The following is a 17,610-nucleotide window of genomic DNA, read 5'->3' as shown; positions in this document are numbered from 1 at the left end:
TTTTAGCATGTTTTGAACTCAAATTAAGTGTAATTAGAGCTGTCTCTTATACACATCTAGATGTGTATAAGAGACAGACCTTAATGTATGATTAAGGGTCTTTAATTTTATTGGAGTCAATAGAGTTAAAACTAGATTGTAATCGAAGTTTGAAGCAAGCAAGGTCAGCTACAAAAATTGGAGAAGAAGCCACTTCCAGGCAGCATTGTGATGCTGCCCTTACAGCGTTGCGATAATGTTCTTCATGAAGCCGAGGTGTCACAATATTGGGATGGAGCGTTACAACGTTGCTCATCCCAGCCCATAAACGTGCGCGCTTGGGAACCTGTTTGCAGGAGCGTTCTAGTTTGACCGGTTCGGTGGCATGGGGTCCAGTTTGACCTGATTTTGACTGATTCAGCCTCATTTTGAGCTTTGGAGGGTCGATCCGAGTGGTTCAGTTCTAGTTTGGGTTGGTTCGTGCAGTCCAGAGGCAACTTGGAGCTATTTTTAATTAATTTTGTAATAAATTAGTTTATTACTTACTTAGGATGCCAAAGTTGATCTATGTCAGTGTTGTTTAAATATTTTATGCATGTGATGTATGTTATATTTAAATTAAACATGTACGTGCATATTGTATGCCATGTAGATTTAAAATCCCACCATAGAAAATCATGTTCATGCATTAATATATGTTATAAATTAGTTATAATATATAGTATGCATGATTAGGGTTTCATAAGTTTACTATAATTGTTATATTAATGTATGAAATGCTTATGTGAATGTTATAACATGTCTATAGTTTTATAAGAGTTATAAAATAGGTTAGACATTTAAAATCTATAACAAAGATAAGATGCATGCTCACTTAGATTTAATAATAACTTGTTCTAATAGTTAAAATAGGTCGTTATCTTATAAAACACGGTTACAAACTCGAACGGTCTATAATCCTATCTAAGCCTGGAGGTACTTGAGTTGATGGTTTACGTAATACCTCATGCCTGGGGATTTTAACCGAATTACTGAGTGTGGTTCGTCTATTTTATGAGCATGCGTGAGTGGTATGAGGTAATAAAATGGTTTTATCACTTAGACATCGTAAGTTAAATTGAAATATAAACGTTATGCTTGGATAAACCACATAAACTTAGGATATTTTTTAGCTAAAATATACCTAAGTACAAGACATATCCAAATAATTAGAACACTTCAATGGGAGATTAATAATATATACGATATATTATTTTTAGCTCTTACGTCCCTAAGCGTTTACACCGTGAGATCCATACTCGGCTTCGTGTCGCTTTTACTGCGACTACTCCATTTAGAAAGTGATTGCATGGGTCAATATCAAGGTGAATAGCAAAAGTAGTTCAAAGTAAATGGGTGCAAGAAATATGTCAACATATCCTAAAATCTTTTCTATTTGTTCGAACCTTGAGATTCTTATGTTGTGCATGTTGTCGTTTTTAGGTGGAATAGCTAGTTATTTTTACGGGGTCCCCTCGGAGGGTTGTAACATAGGATTCGGAATAACCCATACTTCATAAATCAATAGGGTTTCTTAGTTTCGGTTTGAACATTATCTTCTTGTTTGGGGAAATATTCATACCATTCTATGAAATCTGAAAATGGAGGGTCACACTTACAAGAGTTACTAAGTGTTTGTAAGTTCTTGTCCGAAAATGGTAACTAAATGACTACAAGAATAAGAGTTATTCTGGATATAGTATTTGGTTAAGATTATCTTACTCTAGTGAAGAAGTATTCGACTGCCTCTTGATGCCATCTATTCTAACTCACTAAAGTATCGTTGCAAATAAATAATGAAATACGGGTACTTTATTAATTTGCTAAAAATAGATTTAGATGCAATTTACTTATAGAATTTGTTTATGTTTCAACATGTCAAACTCAATTATACAATTGTTAGCCCCCAAAAAATTCAATGGAGAGGGTTATTCAAATTGAAAGTCAAACATAAACACAATACTAGTAGTTGATGATATGAGATTTGTTTTAACGGAGGAACATCCTCCTCTTCTTAATCCTAACGCAACCCAAAATGTTCGGGTCCGTGCTAATGAAAGGTCCGAGCCTATATTTTGGCAAGCATATTTGATATGCTTACAAAAAAGCATGAAACCATGATCATCACAAGAGAGATCTTGGAGTCGTTGCAAGGGATGTTTGGACAATCGTCCTCATCAACATGACATGATACTATTAAATACGTTTATAATTCGCGTATGAAGGAAGGGACCTCTGTTAGAGAACATGTCCTAGACATGATTGTCCACTTCAATATAGTAGAGGCAAACAGGGCTATTATAGATGAGAAAAGCCAAGTTAGTATGATAATGGAATCTTTTCCGAAGAGTTTTCTAACTTTTGTACGAATGCTATAATAAATAAGATCAATTACAACTTGACGACTTTTTGCAATGAACTCTAGACTTACCAATCTTTAATGAAAAATAAGGAAGGGGAAACAAATGTTGTTTCCTAAAGGAAATTTCAGAAGGGTGATTCATCTATTTCAAGGCCCTCTGAATAGAAGTCTGGATCTTCGAAAAATAAGAGTTTTTAGATGAAGAAAAAGGAAGGGAAGAAATAGTCTCCTACTAATAAAAACAAGACGAAAGTTGCAAAAGGAAAATGTTTCCATTGTAACATCGATAGACACTAGAAACGCAATTACCCAAAGTATCTTGCGGAAAAGAACGCTGAGAAGGAAAATCAAGGTAAATACGATTTACTTGTCATAGAAACTTGTTTAATGGAAAGTTCTTACTTAATTTGGATATTGGATTCAAGCACTTTCTTACAGGAAACTAGTTCTTGGAAGCAGCTATTAGAAAATGAAATGACTTTCAAGGTGGGAACATGTGAAGTTATTTCAGCAGAAACAGTAGGAGATATCAAGTTATTTTTTTTTTTAAATTCTTTCATTTTACTTTAAAATGTATATTATATACCTAGAATGAAAAGGAACTTAATCTCTGTATCTTGTTTGCTGGAACATATGTATAACTTTTGATATAAATGAAGTGTTCATTAGTTCAAAAGGTATTCAAATATGTACAGCTAAACTTGAAAATAGCTTGTATGTGTCAAAGTCAACTGAGGCAAAAGCCATTTTAAATATAGAGATGTTTAAAATGACAGAAATTCAAAATAAGAAAAGAAAGGTTTCTCCTAACGCTTATGTTTGACACTTAAGATTTGGTCACATAAATCTCAATAGGATTGAGAGATTGGTAAAGAATGATCATCTAAACTAGTTAGAAGACAGATCTTTACCTCTATGTGAATCATTTCTTGAAGGAAAAATGACTAAAAGATCTTTTTCAGAAAAATGTTTTAGAGCCAAAGAACCTCTAGAACTTATACATTTAGACCTTTGTGGTCTGATGAATGTTAAAGCTCGAGGAGGATCTGAATATTATGTTAGTTTCATTGATGATTATTCTAGATATGGCTATGTTTATCTAATACATCATGAGTCTGAAACTCTTGAAAAGCTTAAAGAATATAAGACTGAGGTTGATAACCTATTAAGTAAAAGGATAAAAACACTTCGATCAGATCGGGGTGGTGAGTATATGGATTTACAATTCCAAAACTATTTAGTAGAACATGGAATTCAATCCCAACTCATAGCACCTGATACACCACAGCAGAATAGTGTAGCAGAAAGGAAAAATCTAACCTTGTTAGACATGGTTCATTTAATGATGAGCTATGCTCAGTTACCTCAGTCCTTTAGGGGGTATGAAGTACAAGTTGTTGTACATATACTTAACATCATTTCCTTAAAAAGTGTTTCAGAAACATCGTATAAACTATGGAAAGGACGTAAGATAGTTTATATCACTTCAAAATTTGGCGATGTTCAGCACACGTGTTGGTACAAAATCCTAAGAAGTTGGAATGACGTTAAAAAATATGCCTATTTATAGGAAACCCTAAAGGAACAAAAGGTGGGCTATTTTATGATTCTAAAAAAGATAAGGTATTTTTATTGACAAATGCTACATTCTTAGAAGAGGATAACATAAGACGTCATCAACCTTGCAGTAAACTAGTATTAGATGAGATGTCCAGAGAATCTACATATAAATCAACAAGAGTTGTTGATCAAGTTTGTCCTTCAACAGAAGTTGTTGCTTCATCACATCCTTCTCATGAGATGAGAATGTCTCGATGTAGTGGGAGGATTGTTCAACAGCTTGATGGCTATATGGGTTTAACGGAAACTCATGTCATCATACCTGATGATAGCTTAGAGGATCCATTTACCTTTAAACAAGCAATGGAAGATGTAGATAGAGATTGATGAACTGAAGCAATGACCCTAGAAATGGAGTCGATGTACTTCAATTATGTTTGGGAACTTGTAGATCAATCAGATGGGGTAAAACCTATTGGTTGCAAGTGGATCTACAAGAGAAAATGAGACCAAACTGGTAAGGTGCAAACCTATAAAACCAGACTCATGGAAAAAGGTTTTACCCAAAGAGAGAAGGTAGACTATGAGGAAACATTCTCTCCTGTTGCCATGATTAAATCGATTAGAATATTTTTATCCATTGATCTTTACTATGATTATGAAATCTGGCAAATAGATGTCAAGACAATATTTTTTAATAGTTATCTTGACAAAAGTATTTACATGTCTCAACCAAAAGGATTTATTGAATAGGGTCAAGAGAAAAAGGTTTGCAAGCTTAATAGATCCATTTATGGATTGAAACATACATCTCGATTCTATAGTATAAGGTTTGATATTGGGATCAAATCTTATGGCTTTGAACAGAATGTTGACGAACCTTGTGTTTACAAGAAGATAGTTAACAAGATTTTAGCTTTCTTGGTCCTTTATGTTCATGATATCCTACTTATTGGGAATGAGACAATTTCAAATGAAAGATCTGAGAGATGCCCAATATGTTCTTGGAATCCAAATTGTTCAGAATCATAGGAACAAAATGCTAGCATTATCTCAAGAATCTTATATTGACAAGATGTTGTCAAGATATAACATGCAAAATTCCAAAAAGGGTATGTTACCTTTTAGACACAGAATTCATTTGTCTAAAGAACAGTGTCCTAAGACACCTCAAGAAGTTGAGAAAATGAAAACAAATTCCTTATGCATCAACAGTTGGGAGCTTGATGTATGCTAGTTATGTACACGTCCCGACATATGCTTTGTAGTTTTGTAGCAGGTTTCAATCCAACCCTGGACATAACCATTGGATAGTTGTTAAGAACATCCTCAACTATCTTCGGAGAACGAGGGTCTATATGCTCGTGTATGGTCCTAAGGATTTGATCCTTACGGGATACACTGATTCTGATTTTCAGACTGATGTAGATTCTAGAAAATCCACTTCAGGATCAGTATTCATTCTTAAGGAGGAGCAATAGTGCGGAGAAGCATCAAACAAAGTTGTATTGCTGATTCCATGATGGAGGCTGAATATGTAGTTGCATGTAAAGTAGCTAAAGAAGTAGTATGGCTCAGAAAGTTTTTTTTATAGATTTGGAAGTTGTTCCAAATATGCATCTGTTGTTCACCCTGTATTGTAATAACAGTAAAGCAGTTGCTTACTCAAAGGAACCACAAATGTGGGAAACACATCGAGAGAAAGTACCATCTCATCCGAGAGATAGTACATAGAGGAGATGTGATAGTCACGAAAATGGCTTCTGAAGATAATCTTGCTGATCAATTTACAAAGACCCTCGTAGCTAAAGTGTTCGAGGGTTACCTAGTCAGACTAGGACTACAAGATTCATAAATCTAGGGCAAGTGGGAGAATGTCAAGGGTATATAGATGTCCTAGTTTATTGTATTTTCTCTTTTCTCAACATTATGTATCTGTAACCAACTTGAGTTTTTTAGTCCATGTGGGAGATTGTTGAGAATGTCCAAAAACTCGTAGCTTGTAATCATGGAAATATATTCTATTTATCAATAAAAGTGTTATTGAAATTGCATTATGTAATAAAAATCCAATAAAAAAATCCATGGGTATAGTATGAATACTATAACTTTATATGAAGACATAAAAAAGGATCAAGTTATATTATATAGCCAAAAAGGTCTATAAATATATAGATGAGTTTGGATACCACGTCTTGGGGATACTATAGATGCAGCCTACTTTGTATACTGATACAAACAACATGATCCTGAAATCGTTCATGTAAAGACATGCAAGTAGGGGCATCATATGCAAAAGAGTTTTGCATAAGAATGATCCACGAAATAGTCACTTTTTCTTTATAACGACCATTTACTGTTAAAACTGACTATTTCAATTCGATGACCAAGGGTAACTCGATCTTAATCTTGAGCTAACTATGAACTCCTGTTTATTTGGGATGATCCTTTGATATGCATTAGTGAGAGTAGTTCAACAACACCTTTTTAGCATTCTTGGGGGGGGGGGCGGGGGAGGAGGGGAGGGAGGGGGGAGAGGGAGGAGAGGAGGGAGGGGGGGGGGGGGGGGGGGGGGGGGGGGGAGGGGGGGGGGGGGGGGGGGGGGGAGGGTGGGGGGGGGGGGGGAGGGGGGGGGGGGGAGGGGGGGGGGGGGGGCACCTTGCGCTGAAGGAGAGTGGTATTAGAGACCTACCTCTCTCTTTTACTGCTCAACAAGCCTCCCATTTTGGGGATAAAGACTAGATAGATAGCTGGGGGTATAGTCCTCGAAGATGAATTCAACTCCTACCTCTTTTAGGGCTAGCAAATAGTTGTTCCCTTAAGTACTGATTTCTGGTCTTGAACAAAGGGGCCCCTCCCTCTCATGGCCAAGTGAGACATGGTTTATTAGTTGGACTATAAACCAATTGTTCATAGAGAATCAATGGGAACTAAAGAAGCAAGATGTATTTAAAGGGGTAAAATGATAATTTTAACCTAGCTGTAAATACGAACAATCTGTGAAGATCGACTTACTGATTATGGTTAAATGAAGTGGACAGGAATATATAATATATAGTAAGGAGAGTGTAACCATCGAACTATTGTAGTATGTCTCGCTAATTAAAGAATGTTGATTAAGTCGGATAAAGAGTTTAACCGATTCATCTCAATTCGTTGGTGCTCATGATCTCTTGATCCATAATGTCCCCTACTAGCTTGTAAAACATCACATCTTGGATTAGAAAATTGAACAAATTTGAAATTAGGGTTTTGAATTTGAAATGATCAAATTCAATTTAGTGTTTGGATAAATTATATTCGATATAATTAAATGTTTAATTTATTGAAATTAAACATAAATTGGAGAGTTTAAAAATATTTAATATTAATTTAAATATAATTTACATGGGATTCATGTTTAAATTAGGTGTTTTATTAATTTAATATTTAATATTAAATTATTAATTAATTAATTAAATTTCTTTAACTATTAATTAATTAATTAATTAAATTAAAATCATTTTTTCATTTTTTTTAAAATTCAATTTATGGAAATTGAATTAACTTTTTAGATTATTCTTAATTTGAATTAACTTAAAAATTGAAAAATGAATTTGAAAGTAGAATTATACAACATTTGATCTTGTTAGTGAATTCATCCCATTTTCAACACCTAGGCCACTCACTTAGTGTTAATTGAAGTGTCAATTGGCTGGTTGAGTGAATGCTTGTATGTATTAACTTAATAAAAGCCTCAAACTTCTGTGAATACAGATGATGCATGCTAAAATTTGAGAAATTTCTTCAGAAAACTCTTGAACGCTCAAACTCTCTTCAATCCCTTGTCCAATCTATCTCAATCTTGAGTTTCTACTACTCAATCCAAGGCTTAGGATAGTAGAGAAGATTCTCTTGATAGTTTATGAGAGTTTTGGATGTCCAATTCGTGGAATTCAACAAGGAATTAAAGTGATTCTACAAATGTATACACTCATGAAACCCTCTTTTTTGTAAAGTTATTTTTTAGCATGCTTTGAACTCAAATTAAGTGTAATTAGAATGCTCAATAAGTCTGCTAGCTCCCGCTTTATGCATGTTTATCGCATCATTGAATTCTACCAGTTTTAGAATGTATTACGAAGCATCAATTAGATCAAGTTAAATTTCAACCTAATTTAAATATTTTCTCAGTTCTTTAATGGTAAGGATCTTTCTAGGGTGGATGGGAGATGAAGATTTGTATCTTCATCCTTGTCCTAACGTAACTATCCCCTATTTGCATCACCGTCTGCTCTTAAAAAGAAACGTTGTTTAAATTTTAAGGGATGACCTAGATCTATGATTATTTAGAGAAACTTCGTTCTTGTAAGATATTTTCTTAGAAGTGGAGGATGATGATTCAGGAGGCTCCCAACCCTTTATATAGGCCAAGGAGGTTGAGAAGTAGCTGAAAATCATGCCCTGAATGCCCTTCAATCAATTTTGTATTGAAAAACGACTATGGACCAAAAAAACTAGCAAATACAAATGATTGGGCACGATCTAGAAAATCAAAGTTTTCGATGCGAGCGCATCGTCCCATCAATGTAGGCACATTACTTCTTGATTTCTAAAAAAAAAAAAAAAAGGTTAAAAGGCACACTATAAAAGCTTATAAAAGTGGTCCAAAACGATTAAAACTAACTTAAAGTGACTCAAGGACACATATTTACTCATTTTACTCTTCTTAGGCCATTTCAAGGTCAAAATATCATACAAAAGTTTACTTTTATCAAGGTAAAGTAACCAAATATATAGTGAAATTATGCATCTTTTGACATTATCAGCTACCTTATTGTCTAAATATACTTCGTTATAGAAGAAAGAGAGAAAAGTTTGTGAGATTCAAACCAAGAAATAAACTAGTTTTTCAAAATGTGAAAGAAAATGAAGAGTCATCCATAAAGAATAATGAAGGAAAACCACTTTAAACTACAAGAATTCATTTCTTTTCTGACATCAAAAAGTGTTAGCATAGATAAAAAAAAAGTTTTAGAAAAGAATATGCCGACACAAAATGCCCGTCAGGAGAAACTGTCGGCATACTTCTGTTGGAGAATAAATTTTCGACGCTAAATGGATCGATATTGGCGTAAAGAGCTCCTACTAACAACAAACCAACATTGGTTGAGAAAGATTTTTGTTGATATCTTTGATTTCATGTCGGTATATTGATTTGATAGCACTGAAAATTTTCTATCTTGCTCCACTTAATAAAGGATTGTTCTTAAATTTTATGTGTTTATTTTGCTATTTTAAGGTTTCAGGCACTTAGGAAGTAGAATTGACTACTTCGAGCCATTCAGGATTAATTTGGAGTAATTTGGAGCTAAATTCAACATCTGGACTTCAAATGATATAAATTACCAAAATGCTCGTGAAGAGAGTGTTGCAACCCTCTACCGAGCATAGAATTATGCTCAAAGACAGATTGAACGCATCGCCAGCAGCATTGCAACGCCTTCCTTATGCTGCATTGTTACACTACAGAGCAATAACCGATATTGAAGAGAGCATTGAAACGTCTAACCAAATCAACTAGCATTACAACACTGCCTTTACGCACGAGGTCTACACTCTGATTGGAGCGTTATAACACTGCCCTCCACGTTGCAATGCTGTGACAATGTTATAAATACTTCTCTTATCAAATTAGGTAAAACAGAGGAGAGGGGAGACAAGGAAGACAACGGAGATTTGATTCTAGTCAACTTCTACACTATTTTTCTCCACCCTTTTTCTGTTATTGGTTTGAGGATGTATCAAAATGATTCTTTGGCGTTTACCATGAATATTATAGGCTAAATTAATCATTTCTAGCTTGAGTTTAGGATTTTTCTACTTATTTCGATGTATATTGATGTATTTATGAGTTTTTGAAATAGATTACTATAATTATCGGATTCAATTATGTTCTTGAATGATTATGATTATAATATTGGACGCTTGCAAATTTTATAATTATTACTTTTGATTGACATTTGATACATGACATATAATCTTGTGTTAATCATTTAGAAGCAAGAGGTTAGGTTAGCTTGCGAATTAATTTGAGTGAGCATTGTTCTAACCAACTTAGAATTAAATCCACGAATATTTAATTAAGGTTGTTCCTGTTAAATGTTTAACCTGACTTAGCCCTAGATCTTAATGCAATTAAGCCAACTTAAACTTGTATGTTGTTCATCTATTCAAATTGGTCTAATTAGTTGATTATGCCAAATTAACTGGCTATTCCAATTAATTCGGTTAGGTATAAACAATTATTTGACTCTAGTAATGAGAATTCTATTATCGAATACATTGAATAGGAGAATTTTGAAACAACCCAACTAGGCTTTGTCAAATTGAATTTCAACACTTTATTTTATTTTATGCATTTAAATTTATTTGAAACAAAAAAATTTCACAAAACCCCCATTTGATTACCCTTGGACAAAAAACAGTTTAGTTGAGAAATTCGAGGACTCCCTGTGTTCGATCCGTAATGCCGCTACTACATTAGTTTTGAATAGATACGATTAAATAATTTGTTGACGAGCCAATTGAGGTTGTAAGTGAAGATAAAGCTAAGAATATTGAGGAGCAGATTGCTAGCCAGTGCATAAAACGAAGGGTAAGATTTGATCCACCTTTAAATTTAAAAGCTAATATCCCTCATTCTCCTTTTTCCTAACAGCTTGGTTGTTGCTAAAGAAGTTGAGCACAAGGAGGAGGTGAAATCTTTCAAGTCTTCAACTGGAAAAAGCCTTACTATAAAGGTAGGAAATTTTAGATGGAAGTTTCTGAGGAGAAGGAAAAGAAACAAGAGGAAGAGGTCGAACAAGAAGTGATACTCTCAGGCAATCTTCTTGATAAGCAGGACGACCCAGGTATGTTTTCTGTGCCCTGTTTGACAGGCATTAGAAAATTTGAGCATGGTATGCTAGATTAGGGTCTGTAATAAACATAATACATGCTTCTATGTATTTTGACTTTTTGTCCCACATCCTACACCCTGTTGATATTTTAGTGTAGTTAGTTGACCATTCACTTGATAAACTAGTTGTTTGGTTAAAGATATGCTTGTTAAAGTTAATAGCCTAACTTTCCCTAATGATTTCAATGTGATTAATATGAATGTTGATTCTTCTTCTTCTTCAGAATTTCCTGTGTTATTAGGTTGACCCTTCTTAAAGACTGCTAGGGTTGTTATTGATGTTGATCAAGTGTCCTTAACTCCATGGCATGAAGAGAATTGATTTTTTTTTTTTTTTTTTTTTTTTTGTGATTAAGTCTCCTACTATTGTTCTAGTACTCATATTTTTCAAGACAATGACCAACCTCTGAAGTTAAAGGTCGGAGATGTAGACTTGGCGGTCTATGGCGGTTATGGTTCATGGAGCCGAGTCGGGTCAAGCATACTAATCTTAAACAATTGCTCTACTTGGAAGCAACCAGAATTTACATTTTTATTGCTTTCTTAGTTTAGGTTTCCTTTAAGATGTTTTAATTTTTCTTAAGCTTAATTCTTTCAATTTTTTTTGAGTTTTAGATTTTTGTTGACCATGAAAAGATGGAGAGAATTCATTTTTGATGAGCCAAATATTATCGCCAACCAGTGTGCCAAATTTCAGGGAAGTTCTATGTTTCCCTTTTATTTTGTCCCATATTTTTCTTTTATTTATCACATTTGGACAATGTTAGATTTTAAGTTGCGTTTGGGATATGTCTGTGTTTTGACTGGACTCCTTGAGCATCTGAGTTCGACTACTTTATTCGTATGCTTATATGCATGTTTGCTCATGTTAATTGGTTCATTATGATGACTAGTCTATGACACACTCCCTTATGATTTTAATGACATGATGTTTGATATAAATAATAATGATTTTTAGCCCTTTCTAAAAAAATTTCTTACTTCTCATGCATGCTTAAGTTCTTTGTCTGCCTACATTAAGCCTTGCATGCTTAGAAACATACTATTTAGTTTGTGTTTTAGTTTGTATTTTCTTGTCACTTCGATATGGCTCACTGATTAGAAAGTGTCTTGCATGATCCGTTGTAATGTAATACTGAAGGAGAAAATGATTTATGTGCCTGCTTTAAAAAAAAATCAGCTAATATATACTTGCATTGAAAAGAAATATCATGAAATTAAAAAAAAAAATGAACTTGTAATGTTATGCATGACGGGTATAAAAAGAGCTACATTGCGACGATTAGTTAGGACACTCACGAAAAAAGAGTGAGTATAATGCCTCGTAGTTTCATGTGAAAGTTAATACCCCTAGATAAAATAAATGCATATTGGGATCCTAAAAGTTAAATTTATAGCACCTTAGTTGAAATATTACCGTCTTGATTGTTTGGGTGCTTGATAGTTGGTGCATGAGTCAGTGTAAGGGGAATATAAATTGAGGGTCATCTAAAATCATTTTGGATTGTTAGGACTTAATTAGAAGAGCTTTGAGCATACTCTTGTATGAATAAGTTTAAAATCAATTTTAAATTGTGCTTCATTGACTGATAACTAATTGATTTGATTGTTGAGTGCATGTTAAATCCTAAGAGACTGTTGAGGCTCGAATAATGAACCATACAATTTGAGTGAACATATCATTTGTATAACTGTATGTTTTATTCTACCTTTCTTGAGGATGATCAAGAACTAAGTTGGAGGCATTTGATAGCACCGAAAATGTGTGTTGGGTGAAAATTTAATTTTGTCTTTTTTTAAGAAAAAGAAAAAACTAAAGGGAACCAATCTTTGGTTGAGAATCATACATTGATAAATTTTGAAAGGGAAGTATCCTTTTTGTACTACAACCTTGAGCTATGGGTTTGGGCCCCAAAGAGTATCCATGTTTTAGAGGGAGCGAGGAGATAGACCAATGTGGGTTTGGTGGACGTCCCACATGCGCACCTCGCCACGCCCGTAGGCACGCATGTGTGTGATTATTTTTCAATAAAAATATCATTTTTTCATTATTTTTTATTTATTTAAAAGAAAAAATTTCTTTTAGTTGTTGGCCATCCGCACGTATCAGTCTTCCACTCGGAACTTCTGTGCGCATGTTCAGAGGCTAAACGTGTTTCCCTCTCGTGGTAGTTCAGTGCTGAAGGCCTATAAAAGGCGCATCTCTCGACAGTTTTTTACACAGAACATTCATTCTCTATCACTCTCCTCTGTTTTCTTTTTCCGTTTTTTGAACATTCAATCAGAAAGATGCGTGTTCCGGTTGGTAACGGTGCATTTTCGATCGAGTTTTTTGGGATATTTTATCTTGAGACCGACGTGGCAGTATTCCTGATTTTCTTGCACACTTGCACAGAGCTGAAAACATCTTAAAGATAGCGAGCTCCGTGACTTAGCCTAGAACGAGCTTTTGTTTTGTACGTTCCCTTCCAGACCGTTTGCTGTTGTCTTGTTCATCATTTGAAAGTGTTGTCGTTTCCAACAATTTAAGGCATTCCTCTGCCAATTTGCTAATGGCCTTCACTAGGAACAACGACATTATGACATTCGACCTCAACAGTTCATTTCGGTAGGAAGAAGCGAACTTCAAACAGTGGAAACAAAAGATGTTGTTCTTTCTTACCATCAAGAAAGTTGTCGACGCATGTACCAGGGATAAGCCAATCGTCCCGTTAGAAGAACCAACTGAACAACAGATAAAAGAAGCTGCTGACTGGGAGGAGAAAGATTTTCAATGTAAGAACTTTATATTAAATGGTTTGACTGATGATTTGTAGACTACTACAACACAATGAAGACAACAAAAGAGATTTGGGATGCCCTGCAAAAGAAGTACGACACTGAGGAGACTGGGTCGAAGAAATATGTTGTCAGCCATTATCTCAAGTTCCAGATGACGATTGAAAAATCTGTAGAGGCGTAGTCCCACGAACTGTAGAAGATAGCCCAAGAGATAATATGAAGGTATGTCTTTAGATGAACAATTCCAAGTTACTATAATTATTGATAAACTGTTCCCTTTGTGGAAAGATTTTAAGAACATGTTGAGGCATAAGACCAAGGATTTTTCCTTGGAGAGTCTCATCATCGGACTAAGGATTGAAGAGGAAGCCCAGAAGCAGGACCAGAGGGAGGAGGTGAACACCGTACCTAGGAGATCCGTCTCTGCCATGGTAAAACCTGACGAAAAGTCAAAAAGGAGAAAGAGAAAAGGTCAAAACCGTGGTTCTAGCAACTAGAACCAATAGAAAAAGCAGAAACCCCCTTCAAGAGAAACAATACAGTTCGTTTGCTTTAATTGTAATAAACCTGGACACATGACTATGAACTATAGGGATAGGCATCGTCCCACTAGTTAGGCAAACCCGACAGAAGAACCGTTAGTTGTTATGATCACAAATGTAAATGTGATCGGTGGTTCTGAAGAGTGGTGGATAGAAAATAGTGTTATGAGCCATGTCTGTCACAACCTTAGTCTCTTTAAAACTTATACTAAAACTAAGGATAAGAATATTTTGTTGGGGGATCACCACTCCATGAAAGTTGCTGGAACCGATGAGGTGGAGCAAAAGTTTACCTCCGGGAAGACTATCATGTTGAAGGATGTCCTCCACACTCTGGAGATAAGAAAGAACTTGGTCTTGGGCTATCACCTCAACAAAGCCAGATTTACTCAAACCATAAGAGCATATTTATATACCCTTACCAAAAATAATGTATTCGTAGGGAAAGGGTATGCGACTGAGGGAATGTTCAAATTAAATTTAGACCTTAAAGAATAAAATCTTCTGTGTATATGTTGTGTTCTATGAATGTTTGGCATGCTAGACTTTGTCATGCTAATAAGAATTTAATTAGTAACGTGATTAGATTGGAAATGATACCTAAGTTATCCATGAATAAATTTGATAAATGCGAGTATTGTAGTCATGTTAAAATTATTGATACTCCGCATAAATCTGTACTTAGGATTTCTAAGCCTCTGGATTTAATTTATTCTGATTTATGTGAATTTGATGACATCTTGACTAGGAACAGTAAAAGATATTTTACTACTTTTATTGATGATTGCTCTAATTTTACTTTTGTATATTTGTTGAAAAACAAAAGTGTTGCGCTTGATACCTTCAAATTATTTGTTTCTGAAGTAGAGATTTAATTCAATAGAAAGATTAAAAGACTTTGTAGTGATAGGGGAACTAAGTACGAGTTTAATAGCTGTAATGAGTTCTTTAACTCACATGGATTAATACATGAAAAGGCTACACCTTACTCTCCTGAAATGAACGGAAAATTTCGAAAGGAAAAATAGAACTTTAGCTGAGCTAGTAGTTGCTATTTTATTTAGTTCAGGAGCTGCGTCTTATTGGTGGGGTAAAATCTTCCTTACCATATGTTATGTCCTAAATAGAATCCCAAAGTCTAAAAACACAACTTCACCCTATGAAATCCTCAAGAATAAAAAAACCAAACTTTTCATATTTTAGAATATGGGATTGTCTAGCTTATGTAAGGGTTCCATACCCTAAAAGAAGAAAGTTAGCTAGTAGAGCTTATGAGTGCATCTTTATAGGTTATGCCATAAATAGTAAAGCGCATAGGTTCTATAATCTAGTAAACCAAGTTATCATTGAGTCAAACGATGCCAACTTTTTGGAGGATAGATTTCCTTTTAAATTGACAAATAGTGGAGGTTCGAGATCCAATAGTCTAACCCCTATTAGAAATCCTATCTCTACAGAGGAAACTGACCCAAAACCTAAAAGAAGCAAAAGAACTAGCATCACCAAGGATTTTGGGGTTGACTTCCAGACCTATAATGTAGAAGAAGATCCCAAAGATCTAAAAGCTACCTTGTCCTCTATAGATGCCAACTTATGGTAAGAAGCCCTAAATGATGAGATGAACTCTCTTGAGTCAAATAGGACTTGGCACTTAGTAAATCCACCCTAGGTTGCAAGGCAATAGGGTGCAAATGGATCGTAAGGAAGAAACTTAGACCCGGTGGAATAGTTGACAAGTTTAAAGCAAGGTTAGTGGCAAAGGGCTTTAGACAAAGAGAAAACGTAGACTTCTTTGACACATTCTCCTCTGTCACTAGAACTACCTCAATTCATGTCCTGTTTTCTCTCATTGCCCTTTATAATCTCGTAGTACATCAGATGGATGTAAAGACCGCCTTTCTAAATGGTAAACTTGAAGAAGAGATTTACATGGAACAACCTGAGGGTTCTGTAGTCCTTGGTCAAGTAAATAAAGTTTGTAAACTAGAGAAATCTCTCTATGGTCTGAATCAAGCTCCTAAGCAATGACATGAAAAGTTTGATAACCTAATCCTATCTCAAGGTTCTGAGGTTAATGAAAGTGACAAATGCATCTGCCATAAGGTTGAAAATAACCTTTTCATTATCATGTGTCTTTATGTAGATGATTTGTTAATCTTTTGATCGAATTGCACGTCATAAACGATGTGAAATCTATATTGAATGCAAACTTCGACATGAAAGACTTAAGAGAAGCTAGTGTAATCTTAGGCATAAAAGTGACTAAGTCTGGAAAGGGAATTTCTTTGGATCAATCTTATTATGTAAAAAAGATTCTAAAGAAATATAATTACTTTGAATGTAAACTAGCCTATACTTCTTATGACCCTAGTGTGAAGTTGTTGAAGAACACTAGTGACAGTGTTAATCAATCTGAGTATGCAAGCACATAGGTAGTCTTAGATATGCTACTGACTGTACTAGGCCTGATATAGCTTATGCTGTCGGATTACTTTACAGGTTTACAAGCAGACCTAGTAAAGAGCATTGTGTTGGGATTGGTGTCCTAATTCTCTTGGAGTCTCGTTGTTTTGTAAAGATACACATTGTTCAATGAATAAAATAAGTGTTATTTAATTCTAGCATTTACTCATATCAATAAAAGACAAACAGACTCGTCTGGTGTTATTATCGTGTATGTGATTTAAGAATGTATATTTGATATAGGACAAGGTGGATCATTGTCTATAGTGATAACCTAAAATCGGTCTGTATGGTATAGAGTCGATTAGAGGTGGGATACCTGATCCTGTGTGACACTCTCGGTATACGGCCCGCTTTGTAGAGGTTTGCTAGAGTGTGTTAAACTACTACATAGATGGTTGATCCAACTCTACCATTTCAATGTTGGAGACGTGGAGCGGGGGTGTCCTATACAAAAGTTTTGTATAAGACCTGGACCACAAGATGACTAGACTCTAAATATAACGCCATTGATACTAGAGACTTGCATCTCACCTAAAATGGACCATAGGTGACATGACCTCAATCCTGAGTGTTTTGTGAACTCCTGCCTTTGAGGGGCGTGTCCTTTGATTTAGCATGGGCGAGAGTGGCCAGATTGCCAACTCAATATGCCTCTACCTTTTGGGGGACTTGTCTAACCTGGGAGGCTGGGAACTCAAATCACATATATATGGAATCTCACTCCCTTCCCGAAGTTAGGGATAAGTAGAGAATTTGCTCCCTTAAGGACTGATTTCCGTAGGCTTGAACACTAGTGGCACAGGTTTTCTTTGGAAGAGAAAGACTCAGTTCATAGTAAACTACTGACTTATAATTCATTAGAGGGATCAGTGGTACGTAAGGAGACAGTTGTAACTACAGGGGCATAACGGTTATTGGTCTATGTTGTACTTACGTGAGCG

This window comes from Benincasa hispida, unplaced genomic scaffold (assembly GCF_009727055.1).
Source record: "Benincasa hispida cultivar B227 unplaced genomic scaffold, ASM972705v1 Contig618, whole genome shotgun sequence".
In the NCBI taxonomy this organism is placed as follows: Eukaryota; Viridiplantae; Streptophyta; class Magnoliopsida; order Cucurbitales; family Cucurbitaceae; genus Benincasa; species Benincasa hispida.
Note: the sequence above shows the minus strand (reverse complement) of the source record.